Source organism: Sinohyriopsis cumingii, chromosome 6, assembly GCF_028554795.1.
Source record: "Sinohyriopsis cumingii isolate HCF-2022 chromosome 6, ASM2855479v2, whole genome shotgun sequence".
NCBI lineage: Eukaryota > Metazoa > Mollusca > Bivalvia > Unionida > Unionidae > Sinohyriopsis > Sinohyriopsis cumingii.
The window spans coordinates 117,697,746-117,713,068 of record NC_142966.1 but is presented as its reverse complement, the minus strand read 5'-3'; the positions used below and the strand labels follow the sequence as shown (position 1 = coordinate 117,713,068).

At 34.0% G+C, this 15,323-nt stretch overlaps 1 protein-coding gene across 8 annotated transcripts in view; it reads right to left on the bottom strand.

Moving 5' to 3' along the window:
* LOC149797813 (uncharacterized) overlaps positions 1 to 15,323 on the bottom strand; it is a 156,542-nt gene that overhangs the window by 102,355 nt on the left and 38,864 nt on the right. For 5 of the 8 annotated variants that reach the window (XM_089962803.1, XM_089962810.1, XM_089962802.1 and 2 more), the window contains one exon: positions 5,403 to 5,457. The gene's annotated coding sequence lies outside the window, so the exon portion shown is untranslated. Of the gene's footprint in view, positions 1 to 5,356; positions 5,458 to 15,323 lie in introns of all 8 variants that reach the window. The other 3 variants (XM_089962806.1, XM_089962805.1, XM_089962807.1) reach the window with 1 other exon arrangement.

The window sequence follows — 15,323 nt, the reverse complement described above, 5'->3', positions numbered from 1 at the left end:
AAAGGAATATTCACAACTGTCGGTACGATATACTGTGCGACTACATGAATAACCTTCAAACGCAGAATTCGTGGAAATAAACTTTAAAAAAATCAAGGTATAAAGTGAACATTAAACACTGAGTGGGAAAAATTCATTCATCCTGTGTGAGTACATATCAGCACGTGCAGGACGAAATTACGTGTACTTTGTTACAGCACTCTAAGACTGTATCAAATAACTATTGTAAAAATTCATGTGAAATAAAATAATGAAATATTATCAAAATACCAGTATTAGAGCATTTCTTCAAAAATCTATATGACAGAGATAAGTCCAAACACTAAAATAATGAAATATTATCAAAATACCAGTATTAGAGCATTTCTTCAAATACCTATATGACAGAAAGAGAAGAAAGCCAAACACTAAAATAATGAAATATTATCAAAATATCAGTATTAGAGCATTTCGTCAAATACCAATATGACAGAGAGAGAAGAAGGCCAAACACTCGTGGCCCAACTCCGTCAGGGAAACAAATGGATTGATATATCAGATATTCATCTGAAAGAAAGAACCACAGCGGCAAAAATATTAACAGCCCTAGGTGCAAAAAAAAAATGACCAGATTGAGGCTCAGAACAACTGCGATAAAGAGGATTACATATTCTGTACCTTGAAACTGGAATGACGAACTTGCCATAGAGACCAATAATGATTAAAGGCAAGAGAGTCAACGTAGTGGAATCACCTCCGATAACAAGAAAATTCCAACAGAAACTGAACGAAATGCTCATTTCAGGACATCCTATTAAAATTCAGAGACGACAATAGAAATATTTCAACATACATTTGCCATAAAAATACATGACTCTAGAATGAGAACATATAATGGCTACTAAGTCCAAACGGGGTGCGCATAACTCAGATTGAGAAAGAGCAGGCCATCAAACTAGAGACCTTCTACTTACGCTGGTTTTTGGTTAAAACCTAGTACATAGGGTCCGTATTCCACCGGATGTAATATATGCGGAACAACGGGTGATATGCTAAGGAATGTGAGAATGAGGAAATAAAAGAGGAGAACTATTAAGGCAGAGAAGGAAAGGAAATACAAGCAGAGATACCGAGAAGTGAACTGCCACTTTACTTTAAGAACACAAAACAACAGAAAGAGTTGTAAATGTATACGACGAATGAGGAGGCGGGAAACAACCGAACTTCGACTAAGTACCAAATAAAAGGATTACTGCTATTGCGTGCTTCAGTTGGATTAGGAAACAAATGGAGTCAATAATCCTTAGGAAACAACTATAAAGGACTCAAAGGGATATAACTCCCAAAAAGGTCTAGCTTTCGTTAAAAAAAAGCCTTTGAGAAAAAAGAGGCCTCCTGGAGTAGTGACGAGAGAGGAAAAAAGGAAAATACAGAAAAAAAGAGAGGAGAGAGAAAAGAATGAGAAAGAGCCTAGAAAACCCAGAAAATATGGTCAACCCAATAACAGAAGCAGAATAGGACAAAACAAATGAAAATATGAAGAACCCTTTCAGAAAATACAAAACATATAACCAAATACATATTATCAATACGAAGGGATGTAAAATTGATACCGTTGTTACTAATGTTGAAATATTGTTGATATTTCTAATCGCAGACATGACATATTGCATCAGCAAAGCACGTGTTATTTAGATCATTTAAACTGTCAAATTCGTGATCAAGAACCTTATGAAGGAAGACTAGTTGCGTGATAAAATGCTGGTCATTACTGTGTTAACAAGCGACAATAACTCACATGAATCAGTCTAAATATCTAAATAGCCTGGTCCATGTAAAATAGACTGTGTCCCTGTATCACAAACTAGATTAAGATCATTCATTATAGTGAGATTCTAAATGTACCCGTTGAAAGATTAATGTCAATGTCATCATGACTAATTTGTCCCACAAATATGGACACTGTTATAGTCTCCACTAAAAGAAACATTAAGTGGAATGCAAGTAAATTTTGTTTATTTCTACAAAGAAATAAGAGTCGCCATTTATTTTGGACACGATATAATAACGTGCCTACTCTATTCCACGTTCTTTATAAGGTTTATCGTGATGTTGATGTCATATATTTTAATTACAAAACTGGAGACACAATATGAATATATAAGTTATCCATCCCAAAAGGACTGCGTTTCGTATCAGCTTAAAATGAAACTAAATTCAGTTTTATGTATAGGCAGGAATATAGTGTAAAATCCTTGTAACAAGGTACATTGACCCAATGGCAGAAATTGTTGCTGTCATTTATTTCGTCTGTCTGTATGTATACCTTTATATATATCCATTTATATCTCGTCATCAAAACAACGAATAGTAATTTTCAGTTGGTATATGATATCTGACTCGCCACTCTGATACATGTTGTAACACTTAAAGATTTTACTAGATTTCTTGTTTTTTTTTTTATATACAGAATTTGGTCTATTTCATGTGGGTTTTTTATACAGAATTTGGTCTATTTCATGTGGGGTTTTTATATACAGAATTTGGTCTATTTCATGTGGGGATTTTATATACAGAATTTGGTCTATTTCATGTGGGGTTTTTATATACAGAATCTTATCTATTTCATGTGGGGATTTTATATACAGAATTTGGTCTATTTCATGTGGGGTTTTTATATACAGAATTTGGTCTATTTCATGTCGGTTTTTTATATACAGAATTTGGTCTATTTCATGTGGGGTTTTTTATACAGAATTTGCTCTATTTCATTCAGTTTTGGACATTCTTATGAGCAGTTGCTATCATTTCATATTTGTATGGCATCCATTCTTATGGTATTGTGATAAATAATTTATTATTTTACGAATATAAACTTCTTCCGTTTGCCTGTTTGCTACCATTTTAAGGAAACAAAGGGTTTTTCATAACAAAATATTAGTCCCTAATATGGATTTGCTCGAACCAAGAAATCTCTGGAAGCACATATTATCTTTTGATGCTTTTGTTGGAAGTTTGCATAGTTTTCATTTAGACAGAGTTATGACCGAAGTATTTACAATTTTAAAATTAATGTTTTCTTGTTTCTTTGCAAACACAGTAGTGCAGCATTTATTTTACAATCTTCTCCTTTGATGCACATATGCAGTTTCAGTGTGCTCTTCAGTTCCCTGTTAATGATCTGTTTCAATTTTCACCTCTATTTTTTAGAATAATTTTATTGTACCATGTGACCTTCCCAAAGTGTTAATTCTTTCACATTCTTTAATTATTATATCCACAGATATACGTCTTCTTCATTTCACGTTAAATTAGTACTTTCTTGTCACAGACAATTCAAAAAAAAACCGTAAGCCTAGAACAAAAGAAGTCACTAATACAAGAAACATCCAGTGAGAAAATGTCCCAATTGCAAGGCAAATGGGTATTTAAGAAGAGATTAATATCTCTTCTAAACAGGGGACCTGCTTATCGAGGAAACCATACTATCCTTATCTTGCCAATTTATCTATGTAGTTCTTTACTGCACTACAAACCGAGGCTTCAAATGCCATTTTATTTTAGACCGAGTCATTAGATCAGGAAAATCTACATATCTTAGCGGAGAACAATCAATGGAATTCTTTGCTTTCATTCGTTAGATGTCTACGATTGTCCTGGGGACCATTATTTAGCGCCGCTAACTGCTTAAATCTTGGTCGTGGAGACGAACAGAATAAATCATTTTTATTATGGATTTCAATTGCTCATGTAGCTAATAACATTTACTCGATGTGATAGTTCTGATATGTATACGGTCTTGTCGAGCTGGGTGTGTGGTTTGGTGTCTCAGTATCGTCTCAGTCATGAAAGGGAGTATATTACACTCTGATCAATATTGGAAAGTAGTAATTTATGGCAGTTCCGTTTTTCTGATAATGAATCAATAAATGGTTGAAATGACGTCGCCTATCCCTAATACTTTTTAAAGATTTGAACACATAAAATAATTCTCCTCTTACAACCGGTATATTGACACTATAGCTTAGCTGAAAATATATGATTGTTTTTCTTTCATTTAATTATTTGAGTATATAGCATATATAGCAATATGAGCAAATAGAGTCTAATCATTGCACAATATGAAAGTGTTGATTTGTTCCACTACAAAATAATATGTGTGCAATTTATATATATATATATATATATATATATATATATATATATATATATATATATATATATATATATATATATATATATATATATATATATATAACCTCAAGAACAACCTATATATATATATATATATATATATATATATATATATATATATATATATATATATATATATATATATATATATATATATATATATATATATATATATATATATATATATATATAACCTCAAGAACAACCTAGTCATGGCGAAGGTAACGCCAATCACTAATCAAGACCACCCTAGTCAATATGGCCCCTGTGGCTATAAAAGGTGCAAACATATGATAGAAACAAGGACATTTTCCAGCATAATTTGACTAGAGAAAAACAAACATACATGATCCAAACAAAACGTGCAAAACAGAGCATGTAATTTATCTCATCGCATGTAAGATCTGTAGAATCCAGTACGTCGGAAAAACTGAAAAGCTACACAAAAGGATCAACATTCATAGATCTGATTGGATGACAAAGAAGCTGTACAGAAGCCCGGTCGCAGAACGCTTCTCCTCCCCTGGCCACACTTTCAGTGATATAACACTTATTGCAACTGCTCACAACCCCAACTGAAGTTCCCAAACCAGGAAAGAAAAGAAATCTTACTGGGTACGCTGCCTTACTACATTGAAACCAAGCAGACTAGAAAAAGACAACCATGCACAAATAAAATTATCTTTTGCAGCCGACACATTTTCTTTTAAATAATTCTCTAAATTTGCTTAATAGTCTATAATGACTTCTATAACAATGAAATATCCGGGATATAATTTGAGATTACATAAATTTACATGAAATAATAACAGATGTCGTTATGGCTCATCCATTTAATCAATCCCTGACACACGTGATACACGGGGGTCTTGTCTTCATCAAAGTAACAATGCCTGACAAAGAAAATACCGGGGGCACTACAAGAATAATAAATCCAACCGAAGAATTAAGAACTTTTAAGCTATATGCTAGGTTTTTGGATTTACCAATTAAATCATTGATATCAGTAGTTATTAATACATTTGCATCGACTTACATGCAGTCACTCTTAAGACATCAACATAGATTAATAAAAGGGAAGTGCCGAATGTTTCAAGCAATATTTATGAAGAAGGATCCTTCGATTATTTTATTTTAGAATGAATATATAAAAAGATTTATTATGAAAAGGGACTTGCCTTACGTTTTTAAACTTTCTTTTTCTTCAACATCTACACAACGATTCTTACCAGGCATGTACTGGACTCCTTTTCACATTACAAATTGAACTCCGTTATCGACTGTCTGCAATGAAAGTAAAACAAGCAGTTATACTCATGATGTGTTTTTTAAACACCTTTTAGTTTTCGATGCATTATACCTACTAAATAAAATGCAAAAATGTTTAATTGTAACTAGCGCCTACGTTTGCATAAAGATATATATATGTACAGGAAAGAAGTCTATATTGTGAAAATCACATTGTACTCGTTTACTACTGTTTGCTTACTGGGTCCACTTTAATAGGAAACTTGTTCGTAGTTTGTGGTGCGAATATATATATATATATATATATATATATATATATATATATATATATATATATATATATATATATATATATATATATATATATATATATATATATATATATATATATATGTGTGTGTGTGTGTGTGTGTGTGTGTGTGTAATGTGCATGTAAAATCTGACTGTAGGTAATACTACTACTACTACTAATAATAATAATCATAATGAGAATAAGAAGTCTTCTTGGACTTGGTTTTGCAACGCTTAATTGTTCGAAGCTCTAAGCGCTATCATATATACACACACAAAAAATGCCGTGAAATTAAAAGCAAAAAACATGCTGAAGGTAAGGAAATATTGTGAAGTCTCAAGTCTGCTCTTGCAGTCGAAATAGGTCAGTTCGAAGAGCACTGCTGAATGACATCAATGTCATTGTGTCCAACTTCGACAGGCGGTTCGTTCCAGATACCTGAGCCATGATCGGCAAAAGAACGTTATACATTCTTTTGATGGTGGAAAGAGTGAGATATGAGAGTTAAAAGAGAAGCGTAAGTTTCTAGATTGGATGTACTCATGCGTTATGTCAGATAAGTAATTTGGACATGAGGCAGTCAACGAATTGTGGAATACAAATCAGATTTTGTTTTTTATTGTGAAGTGAACAGGTAGCCAATGAAGGGTACAAAGCGGAGGGAGGAATGTTCGGTTCTTTGTACTCTCAAGATGATCTCTTGATACTCTAAGGATGATCCGAGCATATGCGTTTTGATCTTTTAAAAGTTTTTTGTAGCAGAAGTACAGTCTAAAAAGTAGTAAGGAACGCACAAGTGTTTTAGTGACATCAGCTGAAAGAAATCTGCGAATATAAAATAAAAATGGTACTAACAGCTGCCTCGATTAGTGCTCAGAATTAAGAGGTTTGTGTTAGGACTGGTCGGCCTGGTGTCAGGATAATGTGACTGTGTGGGACATAATACTACATATCTGGGGCATGATGCCCCAGTGCTAGAATCACTACAAACTGTCAAACTACAGACATCGTAGCGATATGACTGAATTTTTTTAAAGCTACGTTAAAAAATACCACAAACACACACATTGTCAGCGCCATCGCTTTTCCTGCATACTCTGACAACAGCCATTTTGAAGTCCGCTGGTGGGTGCAACCCTACTGTGTCACACAACTCCTAAATATAGCTAACTGAGTTCCACAAAACTACACTTGATACAGCTATATTGCTTGAGCATTTCGTTGCGCTAATCATGCTTTTAGGAAACTACGACGAAAAGATGCAATATAATCCATTTAGACAGGGGTGGGCAAACTTAGGCCCACGGAACGGATGCGGGCCGTGCCCAGGTTTTATCAGTTAAATTGCATGATATGTTGTGGCTTCAAAAATTACTTAATCGGACCGTGTTCCTCCATGCCTGCCTTTAGAGTTCTTGAAGCCTTTAGTCTTTTATTTTCTACGAAATGGATTATAATCATAACCGAGCAACTGACATTGGGATATACGGCGCTATATCGAAGCGTGTTATTATCAAGTCCACGTGTCTTCAATGCAGCCAGCTGTGATCTTGAAATAATTTGACTGAATTTGGAATCAATAGCCGCATATTGTGTCGTATATAAAAAAACGTTTTAGTGGTAGCACAGCTGACACTCAGGGTGTTAATGGTGGAGTTTTGTAAATCAAATGTGTGTATACTGTGCATGTGACGTATATGTCTGCAAAAATATTATGCCATTAAGTAATGTTTTTTTACATCTTAGTTTCGTAGATCAGTTTTCATAATATCTCGCAAAGTTTTCAGTTCCACTACATTTATATATCCACCTGCATATGACACTGTGTCTAAAGAAGAAATTTTCAATGTTTCTAAAATGGAGTGAATGTAATTAGGATAATTTTAAACACACGCACATATAATGTAATTCAGCCTTGGAACAAAGAGCGTATCGCTGTTGTTTGCCTTTGTTCGCAAGTATAATATGGAAATCTACCCTGCACGTTTTTCACTAAAACAGATATACCAGCTATTTACACTCATCAATCAGATCACACTCCTGTATGGCACTTGTCTTTTTCCTTAAATTTAAATTCCTTAAATTTGACCGCTCCGTTGGCCTTGTGGTTCGAGCGTCCGCCTAGGATGCGTGGGGTCGCGGGTTCGAACCATGGCTGAGTCATATCTAAGACTTATAAAAATGGTACTGACAGCTGCCTCCCTTGGCGCTAAGTATTAAGAGGACAGTGTTAGGACTGGTCGGCCTGGTGTCAGGATAATGTGACTGGATGATACGTGTCTGTGGCATGATCCCCAGTGCTAGACATCACTATAAAGTTCCACACTGCAGACATCGCAGCGATACGACCTTGTATAAATCACAAAGGATCCGACATGAATTTCTTAAGGTGAAGGTGGACCTTCAACCTTAATAAAGTCATTTCCTTCTGAGAATCATGCCATAGTACAAACAAAGAATAATATAACCATCACTTCAGTATGTAATTGGAACACTCTCTTTTGCTTCATTATCATACGTATAATAAATGTGCTGCCAAATGTGTATCGAAATGACAGAACTATGTGCAAGATAGATATGTTGTCCATTCAATCTCATACGAAACACTTAAATCCGCGTGCATTTCATTAGACTAAATCGTCAAAAGATAAATCTTGAAACCCGAAGAGTATATAAAAATAATGCCTTACGATATTAGCTGTGGCTTCTTAATTAAAAAAAGTCACCGCTTATGGAAAATTTCCAAAGGTATTTAGTTTCGAAACATTAATGGTCGATCAGAAAATTACAAAAACTGGAAAATCGCCGAAATTGTGTTTAAAAAAGACAAAAATGTGCCATCGTTTCAATACACGTAAAATATGTCAAAATAATAAATTTGCCAAAGTTTAAAACACATACAAAATTTTTCATTTTACGGTATCCTCATATGCGAAGAATATTAACTCAGTATAACAGTACTAACTGAAAGATTTCAAAAGGAAACCAGTCTGACGGCTTGATTTCAGATCATGTGTTGGATTTTAAGACGTTACTTATTGTGGGATATTAATGACAGGCTAACCAGCTACTATCACTTTCTAGAAAACATTCAGTCCCCGTACATTATTATTGACCGAATCTGCAGCAGATCTCTGTATAAACAACGTTTTGGAACGGTTTGTCTTCTGGTTCGTATTAATATTCTAGGGACGGATATCATAAAACTGGCGTAAGCTCGAGTTAGAGTGTAAGATCTTCGATTTTTAAATTCAGATCGAAGTTTAGGGTTATCTTTATTCGATGTGGCTGCAAGATTCGATGTTGTGGTTTAATTATTTCCTTTGCTTTGTTTCATGGAAATACTAAAGGGAACATTTCTTACTTTGAAATGATATTTGTCTCAGTGCATAGAATATATTGATGTTGTTATATCAAATTTCAGTCGATCCAAATCCGAGCGGCCAAATGGTCAAAATGATAAGGTTCGTGTTTTTAGTGAACTCATTTCGTCGGCTTGTTTAGATGGTTAGAATTTCGACAATCCAAACATCATTAATTTCACAGCTCTTTATTTGTATCCGCAATCGATATGTAGATTGTGAGACATTGTCGTTTTCGTTACAGAGCTCCTAGGCACTATTTGCTTATAAATGTTGGGCGAATGCGTCAATTAAACTTTTTCCTCTCTAAGTTTGCCGATGACAGGATTAATTTGTGCGGTTTCCTTATATCATATTTTTATATCATATCTTACTGGTCTATCTCGTTACTATAAATTTATATTTATCATTCATTTCCACGTGTGAACTTTCTGGGTGAATTCCTTAGTTTAATCGTATAGAATTAGGTATTATTGAAATATGTGTTATTGTTAATTGTTGTGTCCTTGACTTCAAATAGATAGGTTTTCACTATGGTCAGTAATCAACAATTTAAGTCGTTGAACATATGATAAAACAACTGAATACCAAGTACTATACGATTAGTATCCTTTTTGGCATCGTGGTGTTTTAGTGAGAGCAATTTTTTGACCAATTATGTAAGATCACGATTCACGTACTGATATGCTTTGAAATGTCAAATCTGTTTACGTTCACTCGTCCTTCTATTTGTATTTTTCTGCTCTGTGTGGTTATCTAGATGCCAAATCAATTTTAAAAAAAGTATAATTGATCAACATATTTCTTTTCGAAGACCCCAAAAGTCCACTGGACGTTTGAATGCATGCGCGTTCTCTGCATGTCTACGTATTTCCAACCAAACCTAAATACAATGAGTCTCATTGCCTCAAGGTGAACAATTGCTGCAATTACAAATGAACGAAATTTAATATACAATTTTAAATCACGCATAAATGCAGTTGCATCAAATACTTAAATTGGTTGCCTTATACTACAAAAGGATAATATAATTATAGTATTTTTAGTTTAAAGTACGCTATGATCTTTTCAAGAGACAGTAATAATGGTCAAAGAAGTCAAAATGGCTGAGTTTCTTTCAGCTTCTGGAATCATGCTTATCTATTATTAATAATTGCGATAAATAATTTGTAAATATTGAAACTTTTAGTAATTCTGACTCAGATTTTAGAGACGCTTAATTTAGCATAGATTTTAATATTTACCGATCTGCCACTAACAGCCGTTGACAGGTGTTAATGATCAATGTGCACGAATTCAAATACATCCTACAGTTTCTTTCCTGCAAAATTTCATCTGTCTGACCACCCCTGAATATTAAGTTGCAATCTGTGCAACGTACCGTTCTGTATTTTCAACATTGTATTTCCTTGCTTAATTTGAAATTGCCAGTTTTAGTTACTGTTCTCTGTGTAAAGATCGTGTTTATTTGCTGGTTTTGTTTATCTTGATATTTTCATTTGGCTTTAGTTCAGTTTCTTTATGCTGTAATTTGGCTTCTTTCAGTATTCGAAAATTCTAGACGAATGCTAACATATTTCTGTTTTTAAAGACCTAATATGTCCACTGAACATTTGAAATTAAGGTTACTTTGTCCTTTGAAAAGTCATAAAATATTTAAAACACACTCTAATGTCCATAATTTTAATTTTTTTTTGTTGTTTAACTGACATAGGTAATGTCGCTTCCGATACGGATTTGTCCCTCACTATATTAAACCTTTATTGGATGCACTACACCCTTCCTACAAGGGGGTTAAAATGTCATGAAACATATTAATTTGTTGTTTTTTTTTAGATTTGCATGGAAAAGGACTTGCCTTTATCTCATATTTCAAGTAATCTTTTAAAATCAAACAGCGTTACCTCTGCATCATTTAGTTAAATTGCCAAGTCATGTTGCGATTCATATTTTACGAGAAAAAAAATGATAACACCTCTTTAAAATACACACCATTTCCACCACTACTTTTGATAAAGACTTTTATTATAATGAATCTTAATTGAAATACTTACGATGGGGAAAAATCGCGACAGTCTTAGTGTGACAGTTCTTCCCCTTATAGAGAAAAAATTAGTATATTTTCCATGGACAAACTAAATATATGGACTCTCGCTACCCCGCTCACTATTCCATTTTTTTTTTCTTCTTTAAAAGTAATGTAATTTCAGCAAGTGTCGTCCTGCATATGCGGATCTTCGTATCAGATTAATACAAAATACGTATCGCCTTGTCCGTTGTGTTCTAATGGTGCAAAAGAAGTTTTTGAAAGTGTATATAGTCAGTTATTTACTTTGTTAGTTAGTTAGGTAGCTATTTAGCTAGTTAAAACCATACTTTAATTCGGTATATCACTCTAGAAGTCTAAAGTATCACCTCTAGTTCATTCAAAACTCGTACAACACAGACAAAATAAATTGCGAACGTTTTATTATTATTATTATTATTATTATCATCGTTGTTGTTGTTGTAGTGTGTTTATGTTTGTGTGATGAACTGATTTTCTGATATCTATTGTTTTCACGTGACGTCACAAAACGTGCGTACTTCCATATCTTCCATTTTGATTCCCTAGTCACGCAAACAGGCACTTTACAACATTGTTCTTCCCACATAATTATACAGTAAAACAATGCAATTTCAACCATCTTCGCTATTCGTTCAAAAAACAATCAGATCCACCAATAAACAGACGCATAAAAAATGGATACACAAACAAGTATAAACATAAAATAATTTTAAATTTTCATGTGCTGAAATCAATACACTGAAGATGAAACTTCTTTGAACGGTAATCGCTTTCATTCATTATCATCCTACGTCCACCATCTCTACCATAAATACAATATTTACTGTACTAATTAAAACTGGTTTTGTCAGCTGTCTTTAGCACAAGCACTTGTTTTCGCAAAAAGTATTTGTACATTAAAGTTCTTGTATAATACTCATGCCATGAAATTTTGGTTCCGTAACTGATATTGTATCCCGATGATCACTATCCGGAAATACTCGTTCAAGATGACAATCTTGAGGACATCATACAAAATAGTTTTTAAAAATCTCAATATTGTATGTTTGTCAGAAATAACCGTATTTCTGTTTCATAGCAATATGCTTAATGACGGCCCATCTTCACTATTCGGTCTTTCGATATAAGCCACGGAACTTCCAGCTTTATTATTATTTTCGTACTATAGGGGCACTTAATTTCAAAGGTAATCTATGTATCATTTTGATAAAGTAAATATCCGTATAGAAAACTGAATCAGATTATTATCTTGAATATATGTGATGTCTAATGTTGACAAAGGTTTTTGTTAGGGACTCAAAATGGCGGCGCAAGGTGCGCGAGCGTTGCATGGTGGGTACTTGCGTACACAATCGTGACGTCTGTGAAAACAACCTTTAGCGTGCTTCTAGCAATGGTAATTTTATTTTCATTCTGCCAAATGTATGAAAGTTTTTCTTATATGTTGGTATAAAGCATCAAAGGAAAACGATGACTAGTAACATTCTTCAGAGAATTTGTTTGATTTGTAAATCTTTCAGTCACTTGTATTTCCATTAAAGATTATACGAGTTACTCACCTGCAAATACTTGAAAGAAAAATCTACAAAACTCCATAAATACATTCAGATGTTTATGAACAATTGTGTCGACATCAATTCGAATACTCATCGTTATAATATGGCATGAGACATTCAACCCGTTTCATCTATGTGTTAAATATTAATCTATTCCTCACATGCCAAAACTATTGGTTTTATTTCGCTGATAAGTAATGCCCTTTAGAACTCCCAAAGGCTTCTGGTTAACAGCCTTTTGAAAGTACAATCACGTCTTATCAATGTTAAATTAACGGTTTGATTTATGTTTCCGACAAATTTGATACTGAAACACAATTACTGTCAGATCTGTTGCTGGGGCTCAAAATGTCTTAATTTCAAATTTTAATAGGTATTATCTCATTTGGATTTGTTAAATTTTAGTTCTGACAGAGGATGAGGTATGGCAGAGCTCACATTCCTCTTTACCGCAAGATAACTGGTTTGTTTTGAAGTATTGCATAAAGCTTTGGGATAAAATTCTGACATGTAAGTATTGACATAGACTTGTCAGTATTGGCATAGAAAAATGTAAGTATTGGCATAGACTTGTAAGTATTGGCATAGAGAGTTCTCATTTTCGTTCACACTTAAGTCTCTTTTAAAAGTCAACCTTCCAGAGTGCTACTGTGAAAGAAAGGCAAACTTCCAGAGCACTATTATGAAAAACGAAACCTTCCAGAGTATTACTGTCATAAAAGTAACCTTCCAGATTACTTCTGTAACAGAAAAGTAACCTTCCAGAGTACTTCTGTAACAGAAAAGTACCCTTCCACCGTACTGTGTAACAGAAAAGTAATTTTCCAGTGTACTAATGTAAAAGAAAAGCATCTACATACATACATACATACATACATACATACATACATACATACTTTTGGAAGTCATACGTTCTTGATTTTGGAAAAACGGGACTAAATCTTGGCTGTTCACTCATCGGAATCATTGCTGGATCGTTTTGCGTGTCCTTTGTTTCAGTCAGTAACATATGTCACATGCGGACAAGTTAAACACAAATGTATGTCCTTGCCAAATTAAAATACTTCATTTACTTAAGTGTAAATAGTTCAAAGTAAGTAATTTTGTACATTTTTAAGGATATATTACATTATTATTTGATTTTGTTTTCAATAAAACAGCAGTTTATGAACCAATATTTTGTCTGCTGTGTTCTCCGTTTGTCATTGTTATTTCTTTAGCATCTGCTGCACCGTCCCTTTTATGTCTGATTCCTCGATACTCTTTCCTGTTAAAATTGCCTCTCAAAGATACGTTACATTATGAATGTCAACTGAAAACTAGTCTTTCAGAGTTTTACTCTAAACAAAAAGTAACCTTCCAGAGTAGTACTAGGAAAGAAACGTAACCGTCCAGAATATTATTTGAAACTCAATATCATTCCAGAATATTGCTGTGAGAGAAAAGTAACCATTCGGAGTATAATGTGAAAGAGAAGCCTTCCAGGGTATGAATGTGAGAGAAATTAACCTTTTAGAGTATGATGTGAAAGAACAATAGACTGCTTTAAGGCATACATGTGAGAGAAAGAGTATTGCTTCAAAAGAAAATTAACCCTTTTGAGCATTACTCTGAGAGAAATGTTACTTCATATGGAATTGGTATAAAAGAAACCAAACCTTCCAGAGTATTTCTTTGAAGGAAAGTAACGTTTTAACAGATTATAAGAGTTTACTGCTAAAAAGTGAAGAGAATTGTGTCCTTGCAGGGTTGCGGGCCCTTATATACCTCGATAACCTAAGACAAGTCTCAATGACAATGTACGCTCATAATTAACTCAAAGACAACGGACAGTTTTAAAAGAAACTCGAGGTTATGAATACAGTCAATCACTCATTCTTACTGAAATCAATGATGCCGCATATTAAGTATAATACGGCTCTGGATTCTAAATAAACAAGCAGAGCAACAGAAGAAAAAATCCAATTAGCCAGACATAGCTATGAGATGCTACCAAGACAAAAGCTGAAGAGAATCCTGCAGCTTGAGTTATTATGACTGTTTTAAACCGATCCTCAATCATAGGATATTTGGATAAAAGAACAATCCATTTCATCCACAAAGCATATCAGCTCTAAAAAAAGATGACGATATAGAAAACTTATTTGATGGACATGAAGGTGTGATGTGATGTAATTTAGATTTTTATCGTAGCTTTAACAATTTTTCAGTCATATCACTACGATGTCTGCAGTGCTGCAGTTTATAGTGATGTCTAGCACTGGGGCATCATGCCGCAGACATGTAGCATGATGTCCCACCCAGTCACATTATCCTGACACCAGGCCGACCAGTACTAACACTAACCTCTTAATGCTGAGCGCCAAGCGAGGCAGTTGTTAGTACCATTTATACAAGTCTTTGGTATGACTCGACCGGGGATCGAAACCTCGATCTCCAGCATCCGAGGCGAGCACTCTAGGCACTAGGCCACTGGAGAGGTCTCAACATGAATGAAGTGAGTTTGAAAACCAAACCTGAATACTTCTAAAACATTAATATTCTCTGGAAAGGCATATGGTCGTCCAATGTTCGTCATATGGCACTCATGAAATAGAAAAACATATACATAAGGACAATAAGGT